Below are 19,077 nucleotides of genomic sequence, written 5' to 3'. Positions count from 1 at the left end.
CACGTAAAAAATAGCTTTAATAATACACCTACCGAGTGGCTACAAGGATGAACAAAATGAAGAAAAATATATAAAGCATCTAGAAAGTGCCTGGGAGAGTAGGTGCTAAACACAAACCTAACCTGTTCTCAGCCTTGCTGAGGAGCCTAGTGCCCCCCTCAATGAGCTGGAGAAGAACAAAGAAATTGATGAGTCCTCAGGGGCATGGATCTAATAAATATCCATTGTTTGAGAAAAAAGAAAGTTTTATTTTATAAAGTCACATGCCAGGCTTCCCCTGAAGTTTCTGAGGGGAACACAAATATTCTTGCCCAATAAAACATGCTAAATCACATTCGACTTCAAGAGGGAATTCATTATCACCAGAATTTAATCAAGTATCCATCAGGAAATTAGTAGCAGGAGCCATGAATGTTATGTCTGAACTTCTTGGATGTTAAATAATTATAGGATTTCTGCTTCTGACAAGATGGACTCTAAGCACAACAAAACCATGGGACATTATGCATAAGACAGACATAAGCAGACTGGAAGGTGGAGAGAAGTCAGACTGGCTAGAGGCTTGGGACCTAAGCAACAATATGGAGGTAAGTTTCCTGTCTTTTCTCTCTCTCATATATTCTCAGACTTGGAGCTAAGGAAGCCAGCAACCCTGAATTGCCAAAAGGAGCAGACATTAAAAAAAGAAAGAAAGAAAGAAAGAAAGAAATCTTTCTCTAGCCAAAGGATGAAGGAAAGGCTAGCCTACAAGGCAGAAAACTTTTAGACAATAACTTCTCTACTCCAGCCAAACCCTGCAGGGAAATCTTGCCCTGCCAACAAAGGCTGACTGGGGAGCCTAGACTTCCGCCCTTGCCAAACAGTCACGAGGCGCCCCTCCGCCTTCCTGTATTTGAGGTGATGCCAGAGGAGGCCAAGTAGGGAGCCGGAATTTGCATTCTCCTCACGCCCTGGGCATTCACAAGCCCCCTGTCTCCTGCCAACAGGGTCAGTGGAGAACACACAGGGGACCTGGACCTGGGCTTCCCTCCCCTTCCCCCCAGGGTGTTCAGAGGAGGCTAGTGGAGGGTCAGGACCTTCACCACCGCCCAGGGATAACAGGCCCACCTTCCACTGCAGTGTAGAAGACCATGGCGGGGGCAGGGGATGCGGGCAGTGTGCAGACTCCCTCCCCTGCCCAGCAGTAACGAGGAGCTCCTGGCCTTGGGTGTCAATGGAGGCCAAGTGGAGAGTCTGGACATCTCCCTCCACCTGTCAGTAATGAGGCAGCACCCTTCCCTTCCCCTGCTAGAGTGATGTCAAAAAACTGGTTAAAACAGAGGTTTAAATAAGTTCCAGTCTCATTACATAATACAAAAATGTCCAGATTTCAATTAAAAAAAAATCATCATACCAAGAACCAGGACATCTCAGACTGAGGGATAAAAAAGATGCCAACACTGAGGTAACAGATGTTAGAATTGTTGGACAAAGTTTTTAAAACAGCCATGATAAAAAAAAAAAAAATTACTTTAACAATTATGACCATGCATCAAACAGAGAAAGAACCACAACCAAGTCTCAGCAAAGAAATAGAAAATACAAAGAACAACCAAATAGAAATTTGAGAACTGAAAAATATAACCAGTGAAATAACCAAAATTAAAACATTACTGGATAGGCTCAGTGGAGTGGAGGGGGCAGAGGAAAGAATCAGTGAACTGGAAGATAGATCAAGCTACAATCTGACCAACAGAGAAGATGGACTACCCATGAATATGCAGAGCCTCTGGGACATGTGAGACTCGATCAAAAGATATAATATTCTTCCCGCCATCAGAGTCCCAGACCTGGAGGAAAAGGAGGCAGGAGCTGAACAGGGATTCAAAGACCTACAGGTTTAAGAAGCTGAGCAAACTCCAAAGAGAATAATCCCAAAGAAACCGACTCCAAGACTCATCATTGTGAACCTTCTGAGAATTATAGACACAAAAGATTTGAAAGTAGTGAGAGTGAAACAATACCTATAAGAGAAATATGGTTATTTTATTTGGTTATATTTTTCAGTTTATCAGAAACCATGGAGACCAGAGAGAGGTGGCACAACAGCTTCCAATTGCTGGGGGAAAAAAGGAATCCTCAATCCTGAATCATGTATCTAGAGAAAATATCATTTAGAAATGATGAGGAAGTTAAGATTTTCTTAGGCAAAGGAAAATGAAGAGAATTTCTCACCGGCAGGTCTACCCTAAAATAATAGTTAAAGGAAGTTCTTACACAGAGAGGAACAATAAAAAAAAAAACCCCAATATATAATGGGATATTACTCAGCCATAAAAAAAATGAAATTCTATTATTGTGAAAACTTGTATGGATCTAGAGAGAATTGTGCTAAGTGAAATAAGTCAGACAGAGCAAGACAAATGCCAGATGATTTCACTTATATGCAGAATCTAAAAAACCAAAAACAAACAAAAAAAGAAAGAAAGAAACTAATAAATACAGAGAACAACTCATGGTTGCCAGTGGGAAAGGAATTTGGGGGGAGAGAGGAGATGGGGAAAAGAGAAAGGGAATTAAGAAGTACAAACTGCCAGTTAGAAAATAGTCCTGGGATGTAGTGTACAGCATAGGGAATATAGTCAATACTACAGTAATAACAACATAATGAATAACTAGACTTATTTGTAAGGTATATGAATGTTCAAACTAATACAATATTTCAACTATAATGAAAATAAATTTTAAAAAGAAAAACAGTTAAATACAATAGACCTTCCTTCTCTCGTATATTTAATCATTGAAGTAAAAATTATAATACGGTCTGATGTGATTCTAAATATAAGTAGAGGAAATATTTAAAACATTGATGTTGCCAATGGGGGAGGGTAAAATAATGCAAAGAAAATTAAGTTTTTTTATACTTCAGATGGTGACTGTGAAATAAAACAGGCACCCTGGAAAACAATTAGGCAGTTTCATAAAAAACTAAGCATGCACCTTCCATGGGGTCAGCAACTGAATTCTTGGGCATTTATATTGGCACAAAACCTGCACATGAATATTTAGAGCAGCTTAATTTGTAACTGCCCCAAACTGGAAACAACCATGACGTCCTTCAACAGGCAAATAGTGAAACAAGCTCTAGTTATCCATTCTGCAGGACACTATTCAGCAGCCCAAAGGAACAAACTGCCAATATGGATGGTGACCTGGAAGAATCTCCAAGCATTATGCTGAGGAGAGAAAAAGCCAGTCCCAGAGGTGACACACCGTAACTCCATGTATACAGGGCTCCTGAAGTGGGAGACCAGATTTGGGGGTGGGAGCAGGAGAAACGTGGGCGTGGCTATTGATGGGAAGCAGGAGGGATCCTTGAGGTGTGATGGAAACGTTCTCTGTCTTGACTCTATCGGTGTTAATACCCTGGGTGAGATGTTGTATTACTGTTTTGGAAGATTCTGCCCTTGGGGAACTGGGCCTAGGGTACACAGGGTCTCCCTATGACTTCTTACAACTGAATGGGTATGGACCCATTTATTTCAAACTAAAATGTTTAAAGGGCAGGGTGACAAATGCCAGATGATTACTAGAACTAGTGGGGCGATCACATGGTAAGGTCTAAAAATGTCAAGTCATCTGAAGCTAATGTAGCTAATATAATCCTGTATACTTAAATAAAAAAATAATTAAAAGTTTAATTTAAAAAAACCAGTTTTGAAAGACAAGGTCTGTTCAATACCACCACGGCAGTGAACCTTGGGACAGTGTTGGACAGGGCCGGTTGGTTGGTGTTCGGGCCCCCGGGGAGGTACTGCCTGTGCTCACAGTCAGTCTTCTTTGAGAGGCTTTCAGAGAATTTGCTTCGCTCTGCCAGATCGAAAGGAAACACTGCACAGGGCATTTTCTGTCCATGAATTTCTAATTGCCCTCCCACTGGCTGGCTGGGCAAGGACATACAGGCCAGGCCTGCCAAGGCTAAAAGGCCCTGCTGCCCAGAGTGGGGAGAAGGTTTGAGGAGGTCCTTGTACCCTGCTGGACGGGGAGTAGGGGAGGCTGGCCTAAATGGCTGGAGTCCCACAGGACCGAGCCGTCAAGGGGTGAGGAGGGAGTATGTGGCTACAGGTGGTGAACCTGAGAGATCCAACACGTCTTCACATTGGGGAGATCTTAGGGAGAGATCTTGACTTTCACGAAAGTGACGGCTTATCCATGAGGCAGGCTCTGGTGTTCATAGCTAACTTCTAGGGGTGCTGTGGAGGGTGAGAAGGAAGTAGTGGTCCCATATCTGAAGGGACAAGGGTGCTTAATCAAGTGTCCCTGCGATGGCTTTGAAGGGTTTTGGAAGTGCCCATTCTCACATCCTCTGGGTCAGGGGAGCCCAGGACCCCATCAATAACAACCTCATCAAAGGCAGCAAGTCTCTGGGTGGGAGCACAGTGTGTAGAAGGATCAGAGCACAGAACAGAGGCTGATGGTGCGGCTAGAGCTGTAGTCAATGACTTCCTCTGCCTCGAGGTGGCTTCCTCCCTTTAGCTCGGGCACATGCGTGCCTGTCTCTTGACTGTTCTGATAACATTTCTCCCCTTCCACGAAGGTGGACACACCCAGGCTATAAGGCCCTATCTGTGGACCATAGTTTCAGAGCAAGGCCCTGATACCAACTCAAGTTGGGCCAACACACCCTCTCTCCCAGAGATTTGATGTTTGGGACGGAGGACACAGCAGCAGGAAGGCACAGTGGCGGCGGCATGGGAGTGGTGCCCTGGCTACTGAATGTGTGGTCCGAGGACCACCAGCGTTTCCCCGGGGTTTCATGACTGTTTACCTCAGGTGTCACCCCGGATTGGCCGAGTAGGAATGTGCTCTTTACTAGGTGCCCCGTAACATGTGCAGAAGCGCAGCTCTAAAGAGAAGGTCCCCAGACACCTCTTGCCTGAGCTCGTGGTTCCACCCTTCCTTGGGTTCCAGTGAAATCCCACTGAATTGTCTTTTTCTGAGTCTGGGCAACTTGGTTTCTATGCTGTTTATAACCAAGGGGACCTTTCTAATGCGTATGGGCAAGTCGGGGTGTGTGTGTGTGGGGGGTGTGTGGAGGCAGGCTGACCCCGTGTGCCACACCAACCAAATTTCATCAACAGAGGGTCAGTCCTTTGAACACCTCTTGAAATGGAGGTGTTCCTAGTCATTTATCTCTTAGTGTGAATGCCTTCTCAGATTCTCTCCCAAGGGACCCGTTTGCTGGACTGGACATAGGAGAAGCCATAGAAACCCAGGTTTATACTGTGGCGAAGCCTGGCTCTGCTCCCCCAGGTAAGGCCTGTGTTGAAATTGCTCCATGGGGTACCTCTTAATAAAGTATAGAGATAATTACGACAATTATATCTTAATAAAAACTGAGAGAAAAAAAAGACACCTGGGAACTCTTCTCTGATAGTCCAGCCTTTGGCCACCTGGCCCTTCTCTGAGCCCTGGAACAGCTGTTCTTGACCTTTTGTGTCTATGGATTCCTTTAAAAAATAACGTGTTCAAATGCATTAAAAACACCGCACACACACACACACACACACACACACACGATTTCAAAGAAACCAATTAAATTAAGATACATATGTTCAAATATTTTAAAAGGAGACCAATTTAGTAACATGTGATTCATAATTAACATTAATAAGATCTAGCAGCAGGTCTAATCGTTGCTTTAATTTCACAGTGTGATGCATAAATGATCTGAGATACCTGTGACAACTATACTATGATAGGAAAATATTTTATAATCGCTCTGAATGGTGAAGTCACACATTCTGATAATACCAGCACAGTCTGTTGCTTAATTTATAACTGAAGAAAATGCTAAATTTCATCCTGAGGTTTGTGAAAACAAAGATGTGGTTTCCCCCCCACCCAGTTCCATGGGTTCCCTGAAGTGAATCTAGGAAGGGTTGGTAGCAATAAATAATTATAAGCACTAAAATGATGTGTTTAAAAAAACTGCAAGCCAAATAGATGTGCATTAAAGTAATATTCCAGTCCCCATCGCTCCTCGGCTGGCCATTCTCTGGGGTCTGCTCCTCTTCCACGTGGCATTGCTTTGGCAGGTGCTAGGGATCCTACACAGTGGACCTGAGTCTGTCTTGTCTCCTGGACTACCCACCTCCCTCCAGTGAACTGCAGGGGCTGGGACCAGCATTTGTTGACTCTCTGCCTGTGATGACTCTTTGAATGCCAACATTTTAAGATTCTGGGATTATTTATTTATTTATTTTTTATCATCATTGATCCTGACTATTGAACTCAGTAGGTTGGATATACAATTTGTCATTGGCAACATTAACCACTAGATGGCAGAAGCGCCTCATAGAATGTCCATTTCCAGCCCTTCGTATCCCTTCCAAGGGCTATTTATTATTTTAGAGTCAGTTCTGTTTTACTCCTGGAAAACCCAACTCTTCCTCCTGACCTCCCCTGCCTGCGTGGATTTCCCAGGCAGAGTCGTTGCTGCATTCTTTTGTTCCTCCTGTCAGGAGGCAATGCAGACCAGTGGAAAAACACGGGGAGGTCAACAGACTATCCAAGGTCCAGCTGTTCTGCATTCACTGAGCACCTAGTCTGTGTCAGACCTAATGCTACGCTTCACTTACTAGAGACACTGTCCCTGTCACAGGTGCGTGGCCCTGTACTGCGGGTGCAAGGGAGTGTAGCTGTGGTCTTTGGGGGGAACAGAGAAAGGTTTAGTTAGAGCTGCGGGCGGACCCAATGCTGGTGTGAGCACCCTCTCTCGGGGCTGTTCATGTCACTCGGAAAATTAAGTCACAACAGACTCTGACAACAATGAAGCTAAAATATGTATGTGGGCGAAGTCCAGAGGTGACATGTAAACGTGAAACCAGTGGCTGTGATGGAGTTGGAAAATGGCGGTCCATACAAAATGCTCTCTATGCAAACTGCTCTATCCTATTGCCGTTTTATAATTAGGAAAACAAAAAGATTAAAAAAAAAAACATATGAGGAATGATGCTAGTCAGTACCCAGACCTGATACACGTGTTGTTCGTAGAGGAACCAGGTTTGGTGGGAGACCTTTCTGTAGATGGTGTAAGGGGGGTGAATGGCAGGAACACAGAGCGCTTCCATGCGGGATTCACTGCTGTTTGCTTGCAGGTGGGACAAAAGCCTTTTATTTTTTTATTTATTTTTATTTTTTTATTTTTTTTATTTTTTAAATATATTTTATTGATTTTTTACAGAGAGGAAGAGAGAGGAATAGAGAGTTAGAAACATCGATGATGAAGAGAATCATCGATCAGTTGCCTCTTGCATACCCCCTACTGGGGATGTGCCTGCAACCAAGGTACATGCCCTTGACCGGAATTGAACCCAGGACCTTTCAGTCCGCAGGCTGATGCTCTATCCACTAAGCTAAACCGGTTTTGGCGAGGTGGGACAAAAGCCTTTTAATCTTCAAGTTCAGGAGGCAGGCTGGCTGCCGTCAAAGGCTCCCGTGTATTCCAGAGCGCAGAGCAGAACTGCGCAGTCTTCTTGACTGGATGTGACTCCCTCCTTTCCACACGATCCTTTACAAGGGCAACGACACAGGCTGACTCATCTTCACGTCTCCCTGAACCAAATGGCCACGAGAAGTCCCTTCCACTCACAACACACATTCTCATACAATAAGGCACCAGGAAACCACTGAAAAACGAGCCAGTACTGCGAGGATGGTCAGGAGTCTCAGGCCTGGGGTCCAAGGTCCAGGCTTCACAAAGCCTCACTTACCTCCTCTGTAAGTTGGGGACAATCTGGTGACTATTTCACAGGATTATTGTGTGGACTAAGTGTAAATGATTGGCATGGAACCTGGGGCACTTATTGATAATTAATCAAAAAACTGTATATACTGATATGCTGTTGGGCATGTAAATTGTATATATTGATATGCTGTTGGCACGTAAATTGTATACAGTGATATGCTGTTGGCATGTAAATTGTATATAGTGATATGCTGTTGGACATGTAAATTGTATATATTGATATGCTGTTGGCACATAAATTGTATACAGTGATATGCTGTTGGGCATGTCTTCATTCCACCAAGCCTGATGGGTCTCTGAGGACTTAGAGATGAATGGGACCCAGTCTCACCCTCAAAGAAGAGAATATTTAATGGGCTATTGTGAACCTGAGAGAGATACGAGTGTATGTGCACTCACATGTGTAATATGTCACCGATTCTAAAATGTACTCTTTCATATTTTAACATCTTTACTTTGGCAACACTTTTCCCCCTGGTGGTAAATGAAATAACGGTGAGGCTTACAATCAGAGCAATCTTAGATTTGGCGGAAAACCGTATAATTTTAAAGACCTTTGGGAGAAGGAATGGGAGGGGCATTTGGGGGTCACTGGACTGATCAGCTTCTTGCTGGCTGAGGGCTGGGCGTACCTGAACTCAGTGCAGGTCCAGGTCTGTGATTGGAAGGCAGGCCTTTAGGCCCTGCTCCAGAGGGTCTGGCTAAGCAGGGCTGGGGGGGGAGCCCCAGGTGATTCAGGCAGCCCTGCTCCCTCCCTGATGCGAGGGGGTTCTCTGTTTTCAGAGAGCATCTCAGGCATGGGCTCAGGAAATGGTCTTTACCTAAAATGTTTGCTTCCTGATGCTACTGATCCAGTAGTGCTGCAGCTATAGCTCTTACAGGTTAGTGTGAATCAGCCACGGGGAGCAGGGGCGCGGAAAGACGGGAGTGGGGAGTATTTATACCGCAGCAATTGGCAAGCCTTACAAATAAAAAAACCAAGGCTTTTTTTTTTTTCCCCCTCAGAGAGTCTGTTTACTAGCATACCCCTGTGACTTCTGCTTAGCTGGCTGACCTGGAGAAAGAATATCACCCAAACGGACTCCGAGCCTCTGCCTGCCCATCCGAAAAAGGCTAATTACATTCCTCACCTCTCAGACTTGTGGTGGAATAAACAGATCTTCAGGTAAGAGAAGAAATCTAGTCCAGTGCTAGGCTCTCCCAATGGATAGTTCATTCTTCAGCTCCAGAAGTGTCCTGTAACGCTTTCTCCTCGGGAACTTGCCAAGAAGAAAGTGAAATGAAACATACAGTCTTCAAAATACAACCCAAGTCTCTGTGTGGCTCATTAGCATTTAACAGTAAAGATAATAGCTAACTTCACATCACCTTTCACAGTCCAGCACCCTGTATTTAATGAGACATGTTAAACATGGCCGACCTGGATGTCCCCATTTGGCAGATGAGAAACCCAAGACTCAGAGAAGTTAAGGGGCCTGCTCCGTGTCCTGAGGCTAGAACCACAACTTCTGTTTTTCTTTTTAGTATATTTTATTAACTTTTTTTACAGAGAAAAAGGGAGAGGGATAGAGAGTTAGAAACATCGATGAGAGAAAATCATTGATCAGCTGCCTCCTGCACACCCCTACTAGGGATGTGCCTGCAACCAGGGTACATGCCCTTGACCGGAATCGAACCCGGGACCTTTCAGTCTGCAGGCTGACGCTCTATCCACTGAGCAAACCAGTTAGGACTAGAACGACAACTTTTGATGTTATAACCCCCCCCCTCCCCGTCCCATCTGCCTCTCCCCCTCAATCTCATCACAAGCAGAGCCTGTGTGAAGAGCCTGGGTGGTTGGGTGATGTTAAAACAAACCAAACCCCAAGTCCCACAGGTTCCTGCTTGAAGCTCAAAGTGTAGTTGGAAAAATTAAACACCCACAAGGGAATCACTTGAGAATGACAACCACACGGAATCACAGAGGGTGCCGTCAGCAGATGGTTTCATGAATTCACTTCAACATCCTGTAGGGCAATGCAAGATCAGAACCTTCCGACCAGCAACACGGCACAGAAACGTCCTTTGACCGTGTGCGTGACTGTGTTCTGGTTCTCCTAACGCCGCTCCGTGCTCGCAGGGGAGCAGCTCCGGGCCGAGCGGCAGCATTTGCTCTCTTTCCCTTGGCTACGGTTAGGCTCTTGGTTTTCTCCAAGACAAACACCGAATTCTTGAAAGCTGAGCCTGTCCTCCCTGGGTGTGAATGTGGATGGTGATTTAGTGTTTGGTTTCTCCAACTATGAACTTTATTGCCCAAACCGCTCATTGACTTATGAGCTGATTAAAAGGAAGGGGAAAAAAACCTCTCCCAGCTGAAGACACGCACCAGACTCCCCCAAAGTTTAAATAAAGTTGAAATTCAGCAGCAGTTTGGCTGCAGTTGAGGAAAGGGAGTTTGAGCCAAATGCATCCTTGGAATTAAAAAGGTGTTAAATAGTCCAGCATTGCACCTCCAAGGAATACAATGTCTCCCCTTAAAAAGAACTTCCAGTCCTGGCCAGTGTTTCTAAGTGGTTAGAGCAGTGATCTGCACACCAAAGTGTTGCAGGTTCGATTCCCCATCAAGGGCACATACTTGGGTTGCAAGTTCAATCTCTGGCCCTGGTGGGGATGGGGACCAATCCATGCCTCTCTCTGTCTCTCTTTCTCACTCCCTCTTTCTAAAAATCAATGGAGCCCTGACCGGTTTGTCTCAATGGATAGAGCGTTGGCCTGCGGACTCAAGGGTCCTGGGTTCGATTCCAGTCAAGGGCATGTACCTTGGTTGCCAGCACATCCCCAGTAGGGGGTGTGTGGGAGGCAGCTGATGGATGTTTCTACCTCATTGATGTTTCTAATTCTCTATCCCTCTCCCTTCCTCTCTGTAAAAAAAAATCAATAAAATATACTTTAAAAATAAATAAGTAAAAATCAATGAAAAAAAAATCCTCTGGTGAGAATTAAAAAAAAAAAAAAAAAAAAAAAAGCTTCCCATTGATTCTCTCCACCTTGAGTTTTACTGAAAAGATCAAAGCAATTATTCAAGTAACTCAGGAATCCAGAGAGAGCAGAGGAGACCTGGCTACAAGGTTCTGGGGGTGGTGCAGCTTGACCCTCATGATCGGAGCCCTGATGGTGCCACCCACAGGCCACCTGGGCACACAAGTTCTCTGTGTCTCTGAACTCTCACCTGTCGGTGGAGGGGTGGCTTTTCAGGGGCTTCACGTGGAGGGCCGGGGCTGAATCTTGCACTGAATCTTCCAAATGCGTGTGTGCCATTCGAAAGGGAAGGCCAATTAGCTTCCACACATCCTGACTTTCCTATCCGCTTCACACACCCACAGAGGAAGAGCCCGTCATGAATGCGTCAGCTTTGAAGATGCCATGATTAAGATATCTGTGATTCATGCACACTTTGGAATGCTAAGATCATTTGGTTGGAAAATATTTGTTGCTATGGGAAAATAGTCACCGTCCAATGCTGTGTGTGATAACAATGACACTGACACCTGAAACTCATCACTAAAAGGCAAACCACCTCTGGGCTGTGCGATGACATGTGACTTGGGTTGCATTTTTAAATCTTCCTGCATCACATGACATCATAATCGCTAGTGTCTACCTGACGCCCCGATAAACTGGAACCTGAGTGCAGGGTCTGCATCTAATGTGTTTCTTGATGTACCCATAGTGCTGAGAACCTTGTCAGGCATACAGAAGGCACCAGATAACTATGTGCTGAAGGATTTAATGAATGCATTGCTGGGTTGTATGGCTTGTACAATGAGCCCATATGACTTTTGTTATTATTGAAAGGTGGGGAGAGCAATACATGTTCATGTAATAACACGAGCTGCACTCTGATGAACATTCATATACTTAAACGCTTTTATTAGAAAACAAACACCATCAAGGTCTGAATATTGTGTAAAGAGCCAGATGTTGGACAGGGATTGTGCTGTCACTTTAGCAGAAGACATTGTCAAGGCCAGGACCCCCAGCGTGAGGAGGCTGAGCCCATGGAATCTTCCCCGGGGTCAGCTGGACACCCTCGCACCTGACCCTGAGCCACCCCAGGACTGATCTGCCTGGAGGCAGGAGGGTCGACATTTAAATCAGGTGAGAGTCTGAGGTTTTGCTATTCAACTGAGCTAGACTATTTATTTATTTATTTATTTATTTATTTAAAATATATTTTATTGATTTTTTACCGAGAGAAAGGGAGAGGGATAGAGAGCCAGAAACGTCGATGAGAGAGAATCATCAATCAGCCGCCTCTTGCACACCCACCACCGGGGATGTGTCTGCAACCAATGTACATGCCCCTGACCGGAATCGAACCTGGGACCCCTCAGTCCGCAGACCGACGCTCTACCGCTGAGCCAAACCGGTTTCGGCCTGAGCTAGACTTTTTAAAAAATATTTTATTAATTTTTTACAGAGAGGAGGGGAGAGGGGTAGAGTTAGAAACTTCTATGAGAAACACCCATCGGCTGCCTCCTGAACGCCCCTACTGGGGATGTGCCTGCAACCAACATACATGCCCTTGACCAGAATGGAACCTGGGACCCTTCAGTCCCAAGGCTGATGCTCTATCCATTGAGTCAAATGGTTAGGGGCAGGTTTATTTTTTTATTTTTTTATTTTAATAAAGTATGGGACTATTTATTAATATCCAAGAGTAACAAGAAAGCTATGGAGCCCGCCTGCAACGCCAGGGAAAGAACACGAGGCCCTTCTGAGTCTCTGCTCGCACCCTCCGGGGCCGCTCACCACGCGGATGGATTCCCCTGGGGAAGAGGTAAGGGGCGCTCTGTGCTGGGGGAGCTTGGTTGACTCCTGAGCCCCTGCTTCGTGTGAGCCCCCCGCCCAGCGCCATGCTGGTGCCCACTGCGCGCCTGAGGCGGCCAGCGAAGGCAGCCGGAACGTCTGTGAAGGGCAGGGGAGCAAGAAAGCAGGACCCAGAGGACGCATGCATGGACGGGCAGCGTTGGCGTGCATGGGTGGGAACCCCAAAATAGATCCAGCCTCTGGGCCCCGAGCAGGAGTAGCTGCTGTTCCCCGGGTACCGTGTCCTGCGCGCAGGCCGCCTCCAGGGCCTTTGTCGCCCGTGGGGCATGGGAGTCAGCAACGTGGTGCAGGAGCCCAGATAGAAAGCTGGCCTATTTCTGGGCCCCCTACCAGGCTGCACTTGCTAAAAGCTCGCTGTTTGATTCATCGATTGGCAGGCAGGGTCAGGCCTCGTGAGCGCTGAGCCTTGGCTGTCTGTCAGAATCATTCAGGTGGCTTTTAAAGCTCCCAGTTCCCATGCTCCACCAGGACAATGACATCATCCATCTCTGGGGGTGGGACCCAGGTGACAGGGTCTTTTAAAGCCCCCCCAAGCCTTGCACTTCCACAGTGGATAGCTATGAGCCCCCAAGATTGGGAACCCGGGATGCACCTGAGCTCCAGCCCTGCTTGCTGCCGGCCCTGGCCCGCTCCTGGCCCTGGCTGACGCCCAGGTGCTCTCTCAGGACACGGTCTGGGTTTAATGAGCAGGTGTGAGGCCGGGTGATCCCCTCTCGCCCAGAGGCTGCCTCTGGCTGTCACCAGCTCCGCTGATTCCTGATTCCTCGCAAGTGTGATTTACGAGGCAAAAACTTCTCTTTTCGTAAATATGTCCTCTGTTCCTGTCACGAAGGGTAATTGAGGCTTTTAGCTTCTGTGTCACAGCCCTCTCATCTCCGCGTGTGCCTGGTGGAATTGCCTGTGGGGATTAAGTCATATTCTCAGCCAGTGAGTAACCGAGAGGCTCTGGCACCCAGGCCGGCCGCCTCAGCCAAGCCCTGGTCCCCAGAGAGCATCTCCTCCCGCCCCAGGCCCCAGGCTCTCAGCCACCCTGACTAGACTAGGGGGGCAGCATGGAAGGACAAGTTCAAAATGACTTCTGCTTCCTCATCTGTAAAAAGGGATGACTCTATTGACTCGTTGGGGTCATGTTCACGCTCAAAAGAGGCCACGGTCAAAGGTACCTGGTGGACAATGCATTGTGTATTTGAACCACCTGCCTAGGGCTTCCATTTCCATCCTCTCCCCACCTGGCCCCAACGCACTTGCACACACACATCTGCACCCACAGTGGGAGCTGAATAACTGCTTGAGTACTGAATTCTGGGGTCCTGTGAGTTAGGGCTATTGGGGATTTTAGGACCCTTCCCCCCTCTTTTTTTTTTTTTTTAAAGTATATTTCTTTATTGATTTCAGAGAGGAAGGGGGAAGAGAGAGAGGGGGGGGAAGAGAGAGAGAGAGAGAGGAACATCATGATGAAAATCATTGATCGGCTGCCTCCTGCATGCCCCCTACTGGGGATTGAGCACGCCACCCAGGCTTGTGCCCAGGTCAGAATCGAACCCAGGACCCTGCAGTCTGCAGACTGACCCACTATCAACTGAGTCAAGCCAGCCAGAGCATGGGCCCTCCCTTTACCTGCCAAAAAGCTGAGTGCAGTCCATGCCAAGGGCTCTCTCGTACCTGAGATGGGAACGCTGGAGTGACAGCCCCTCAGGCTACCTTCTCATCCCATCTACAACCCTCTGTGGTTAGACCTAGGGATAAAACATATGTCCTTTGAACAGACAGATGAGGAAATGGGGCTCAGACAAGGTAAGCTCTTTGTCCAGGTCATGGAGCGAGCGCCCAGCAGGTGACCCTGGGCCCTCGGCCCTTTCACTGGAGGATGGGCACCCTCCTGGGAATGAAGACTTGGAGGGAGAGAGCGCTGGTGTTGGGAGCCGGGTCAGGGTATAGAAATCAGAACTCAGGGGCCTGGAGATGGGGGAGCAGGGTTCTTGGGAAGAGAGAGGAGGGGGCAAGAGCCCCCAGGGTTGGCCCAGGCCAGGCCCCCTGCTCACTGGACACCAGTGACACCAGCTCCAAAGACACCAGCTCCCCAGGGAAACATGGCCAAATGCTGACCCATGGTGGACCTGTCCTCCAGAAAGAGTCCTGCTACCCTGACGGTGGGTCCGGAGCCTGCAGCAGGCGAGTCAGGTAGAGTGTGAGAAGGGGAGGGTTTGGGATCCCGGCTCTCCCAGCTGCCCCAGGGTGATCTCTATACCTCAGGGTTCTCATCTGTCCAGCATGGGTAATTGTATCATCCGCAATGGGCTGTTATGAGGGCTAATTGAGTTAACACATAAAAAGCACTTATAAAGTTCCCGGCTCAGAGCAAACACTGCCTAAGTGTTTACTATCATCTCATCAACCATGAGCGTGCCAGCACGTGGCAGGTGCTCCCTGCTCAGTGAATGCGAATGTATCAGTCTTTTTCCGGGGAATGGGGACAGCAGAGCCCTCTGTCTCTGGGCGCCCCTCCCACAGTCCCACCTGCTGTGTCTGTGGCCCGATCGAGGTGGACAGCAACGCCCAGGCAGCCTCAGCCACAGGATTCAGGGTCAGTCCAGTCAGGTGTGGAGGACATTCCGCTGTGCTTTTCAGCTGTGTGTGTGTGTTTGGTGGTGTTTGGGCGAGCCGATAGGGGGTGAAACGGTGTGTTGTTTTCGTTTTCGTTTGTATTTCCCTGAATACCAGTTCTAACTGTATTTATGTGGCTCTCCTTCGGCTCTCCACCCAGAGGCATCTGTAACTTTGACTCATGTGTGATGTGCTGCACAGTTTACAAAGCCCCCTCACATGGAAGAGCTAACGTGGTCCTCCCACCAGGAGATGGAGTTTGCTTGTTGTCCCCCCTCTGAGATACGGAAACAGAGGCTAAAGATGTTGAATGACGGGTCTGAGAGGCAGCGGCCCTGCAGGCTGATCTCATGTCCCAGCCTGCGCTGTGCTTTCCACCAAAACACCTTTCCACCTGTCTTTTAAATAACCCCAAGCTTACAAGTTTTAAATTATTTTCTCAATATTATTTTAAAAATGTGTATTTGTAATACTACCAACAATAAAAATATATTTTAAAAATGTGGTTACTTTTTATTTTTATTTTTATTACACTGTCGTTCTGACTACCACGTGAATGGCTGCGTAATGTTTTCCTACGATTTACTCCTCAGCCTCAGGTCATTGCTCAGGCAGGCCATTCTGGTCTTGCTGTGTTAGAAGCGAATCTCCTGCAACCCTTTGGGGCCAGAGCAGTTTTCTTCCTCGGAATTAATTCCTTAGAGCAAACTCACAGGGATGGGAAGAGGGCTCAGTGAGCGGGAACATCTTTATCACTCTTGAGTCACCTTAATGTTCTTGACCTTCAAAGGCACCAGGACTATTTACTCATTACCCTTCGATAGATGCATTCATTGCTTTGTTTAGCCATCCTTCCACCCACCCATCCACCCGCCCAATATACCTATGCTGCACCTCCTCTAAGCCTTAGCTAGATATATGCCGGAAGCCCCAGAAAAGAGTGTGATCCAGGCCATCTGAGTGGTGCCCTGGCCCTGCCCTCCGTTCCGTCCCCCAGCTCCTGTTCTTTCTTACACCAGCCCCTCTGCAGCCCCAGCTCCCTGAGCAGCATGTTCCCAGGCTCTGGCCAGGCCTCACTGCCCTCGGCCAACTCCCTCGTGGATGCTGGCAGTCCTGGCTCTCCTCTCGGCTTCCCTTTGCTTACTTTGGGAGGTCTGGCCATTTAGCAGTCATTTGGTTCCAGCTGTTTCCCCAGGGCCCGGCTGGTGCAGGGTCTGTGCTGGAGACAGCCAGCCTGAGTTGCGGGAGGTCAGGTCCCTGGGGAGAGAGGAGGGCAGTAGCTCTGGGATGTCTTCAGAGGCCAGTGGCCTGCTGTGGGAGACTTCACTGTGGGTGAGCTCGGTCCTGGTCGCCCCTTGGAAGTCGTGTGTCTGAGATGCTCCGCTTCCTCCACCTATCGCCATGACCCACCGACCCCTGGCTGTCACAGTGTGTGTGTGTGTGTGTGTGTGTGTGTGTGTGTGTGTGTGTGTGTATACGTACATATTGGTAAACACTGGAAATACTAGAAGGGAGATTTTTTTTTTTGCCAAGGGAATTTTGACAATGAGTTTTCTTCTATTTTTGAAAATTATTTCTTCATTTATTGATTTTTAGAAAGAGAGAAAGGGGAAGAGAGAGGAAAAAAACCCACACATCTATTTGCTGTCCCACTTATTGATGCATTCACTATTTGATTCCCAGTTGGGTGGCATTTGGGAGGCAACCAATTGCTGTCTCACATCGACGGCTCTCTCTCTCAATATCAATTAAAAAATATCCTCGAGTGAGGATTAAAAAATCTTTTTTTTTAAAAAAAGCAGCTCAGCCCTAGCCAGTTTAGCTTAGTGGATAGAGTGTCAGCCTGCAGATTGCAGAGTCCTGGGTTCGATTCTGTTCAAAGGCACATGCCCAGGTTGTGGGAGTGCAGGAGGTGGCTCATCCATGTTTCTCTCTAATCACTGATGTTTCTATCTCTCTCTCCCTCTCCCTTTCTCTCTGAAATATATATATTTTAAAAAGCAGCTCAGTTTTTTTGGAAAACAGAATCCAACCTTGATGATGTGACTGGTTAGAGGAGAGGGGCTGACTCAGAAGAGGATGGGGTGCCCTGCTTGAGGTTTTGGGAAAGACCTTGCTGAGGAGGTGACTGCAGAGCTGGTCTTGCAGGGTGAGGACAGGGGTGGGAGCAGCACAGCAGGGCAAAGGCCCAGAAGGGCTGTGTATTTAGAAAAACCTCTCCTCTCCCCGATCCTCTGGGCACCTGCTTGATTCTCCTTCTCCCAGGAGCTGCCTTTTCTGCTTCTAGCCCATAGGGTGGGGAAAACAGCCTCATCTTCATATGGCTCTGGTCAGGGGGACCGTTGGGCCGAGGATGGAATCTTAGTCCCAATTCCAATTTCCCAGTTCTGTGCCCAATCCTGGCCTTGTAAACTGTGTCCAGGTGCAGGGGCAGGGGACACACTGTAGGGACAAAATTGACGGGAAGTAGGTGAAGGGCGGCCCCCAGGAAGAGCGAGTGGGGTGGATGCAGTGCTGAGTGGACAAGCCCTCCATCCCCTGGTACCACTGAGGATGGGTCCGGAGGCTGATGCCTGTACTGCTCACGGCCCTGTTACCTTTAAGACTTAAGCTTGTGCCAAACCGGTTTGGCTCGGTGGATAGAGCGTCGGCTTGTGGACTCAAAGGTCCCAGGTTTCATTCCGGTCAAGGGCATATACCTTGCTTTTGGGCACATCCCCTGTAGGGGGTGTGCAGGAGGCAGCTGGTCAATGTTTCTCATTGGTGTTTCTAGCTCTCTATCCCTCTCCCTTCCTCTCTGTAAAAATTTCAATAAAATATATATATTTTTAAAAAGACGCAAGCTTGTGATGGAGGGACAGTCATTTCTACCCCAACTGTGTTAGGAAATGGTAATTTTCCCGATACGTGCTGCACCATGTACACTCAAGGGAGTCCAAGCACCCACGTACACACATGCATGCAAGGACAAACACAAGCACACTGCACACACACACACATGCACACACCACACACCACACACACACACACACACACACACGCACCACACACACGTACACACAGGTAAACTCACATGCCCAGAGCAGCTTTGAAAAGCCAACTTTTCCCACTGCCCGATGCTTCCTCCTGGGATCATCTGCACTCACAATGCAGGGTGACTCACTCCTGTGACTCACCGGCTGCAGGGCCTCAGGTCCTGCTGGCAAAGGGCAAACTTCTCATTACTTGTCCTTTATGTCCTTTGAGATGGGGGTCCCCCAGCCTGGCTTCCACCTCCCACCCAAGGGAGCCTGGAGGGGAGCAACATGAATGCTGGAAGTGGGAGCATTCTAGAGAAACCTCCCACCTGTGCACCGGGGGCGGAGGAAGGGGCGGTTCTGGAGCTGGGGTAGGGGAAGTCCAGGGGTGGGGGGCGGTTACTTTATGAAAGGACTTACGGGAGATGTATTTCAACACAGCATTCCCCACTGGGCATTCAGAACAGGGTATGATTACCCCAAAACCGATTTCCTGGCATCTTTTCAGGAATCTGCTGATTGTGCAAAGGGAGGTTGGAGGGCAGGGGGTGAGGAATATCCTAGCGGGGAGCAGACACTCCCAGGTGAAAGGTCAGAGAGGGTCTTGGACCATCAGAGCCACTTCCTCCCACCACCCTGAGCACATACCAGACCCCTTGACAGTGCTGTGCCCCCTCTGCTCCTCCTTCACCTGCCATGCCGCACCAACTGCGTCCTGACATGGAACTTCAGAACCCTAATGCTGAAGGAAACTCTGAGAGCCAACATTTTTGTTTGCAGGCCAAAACACTGACCCCC

At 47.9% G+C, this 19,077-nt stretch overlaps 1 long non-coding RNA gene across 1 annotated transcript in view; it reads right to left on the bottom strand.

The window, feature by feature from the left end:
* Nucleotides 1–12,481: 12,481 nt before the first annotated feature.
* Nucleotides 12,482–19,077, bottom strand: part of LOC118717330 — a 7,788-nt gene continuing 1,192 nt past the window's right edge. Inside the window, exons 2-4 of the long non-coding RNA XR_004987428.2 lie at nt 18,336–18,458; nt 14,321–14,394; nt 12,482–13,556 (exon numbers count right to left, since the gene is read on the bottom strand). This is a non-coding gene — a long non-coding RNA (uncharacterized LOC118717330). The remainder of the gene's footprint in view (nt 13,557–14,320; nt 14,395–18,335; nt 18,459–19,077) is intronic.

The sequence above is a fragment of the Pipistrellus kuhlii genome, unplaced genomic scaffold, assembly GCF_014108245.1.
Source record: "Pipistrellus kuhlii isolate mPipKuh1 unplaced genomic scaffold, mPipKuh1.p scaffold_m20_p_13, whole genome shotgun sequence".
Classification (NCBI taxonomy): domain Eukaryota; kingdom Metazoa; phylum Chordata; class Mammalia; order Chiroptera; family Vespertilionidae; genus Pipistrellus; species Pipistrellus kuhlii.
The sequence above is the reverse complement of the archived record's forward strand: the minus strand, read 5'-3'. Positions and strand labels throughout refer to the sequence as shown.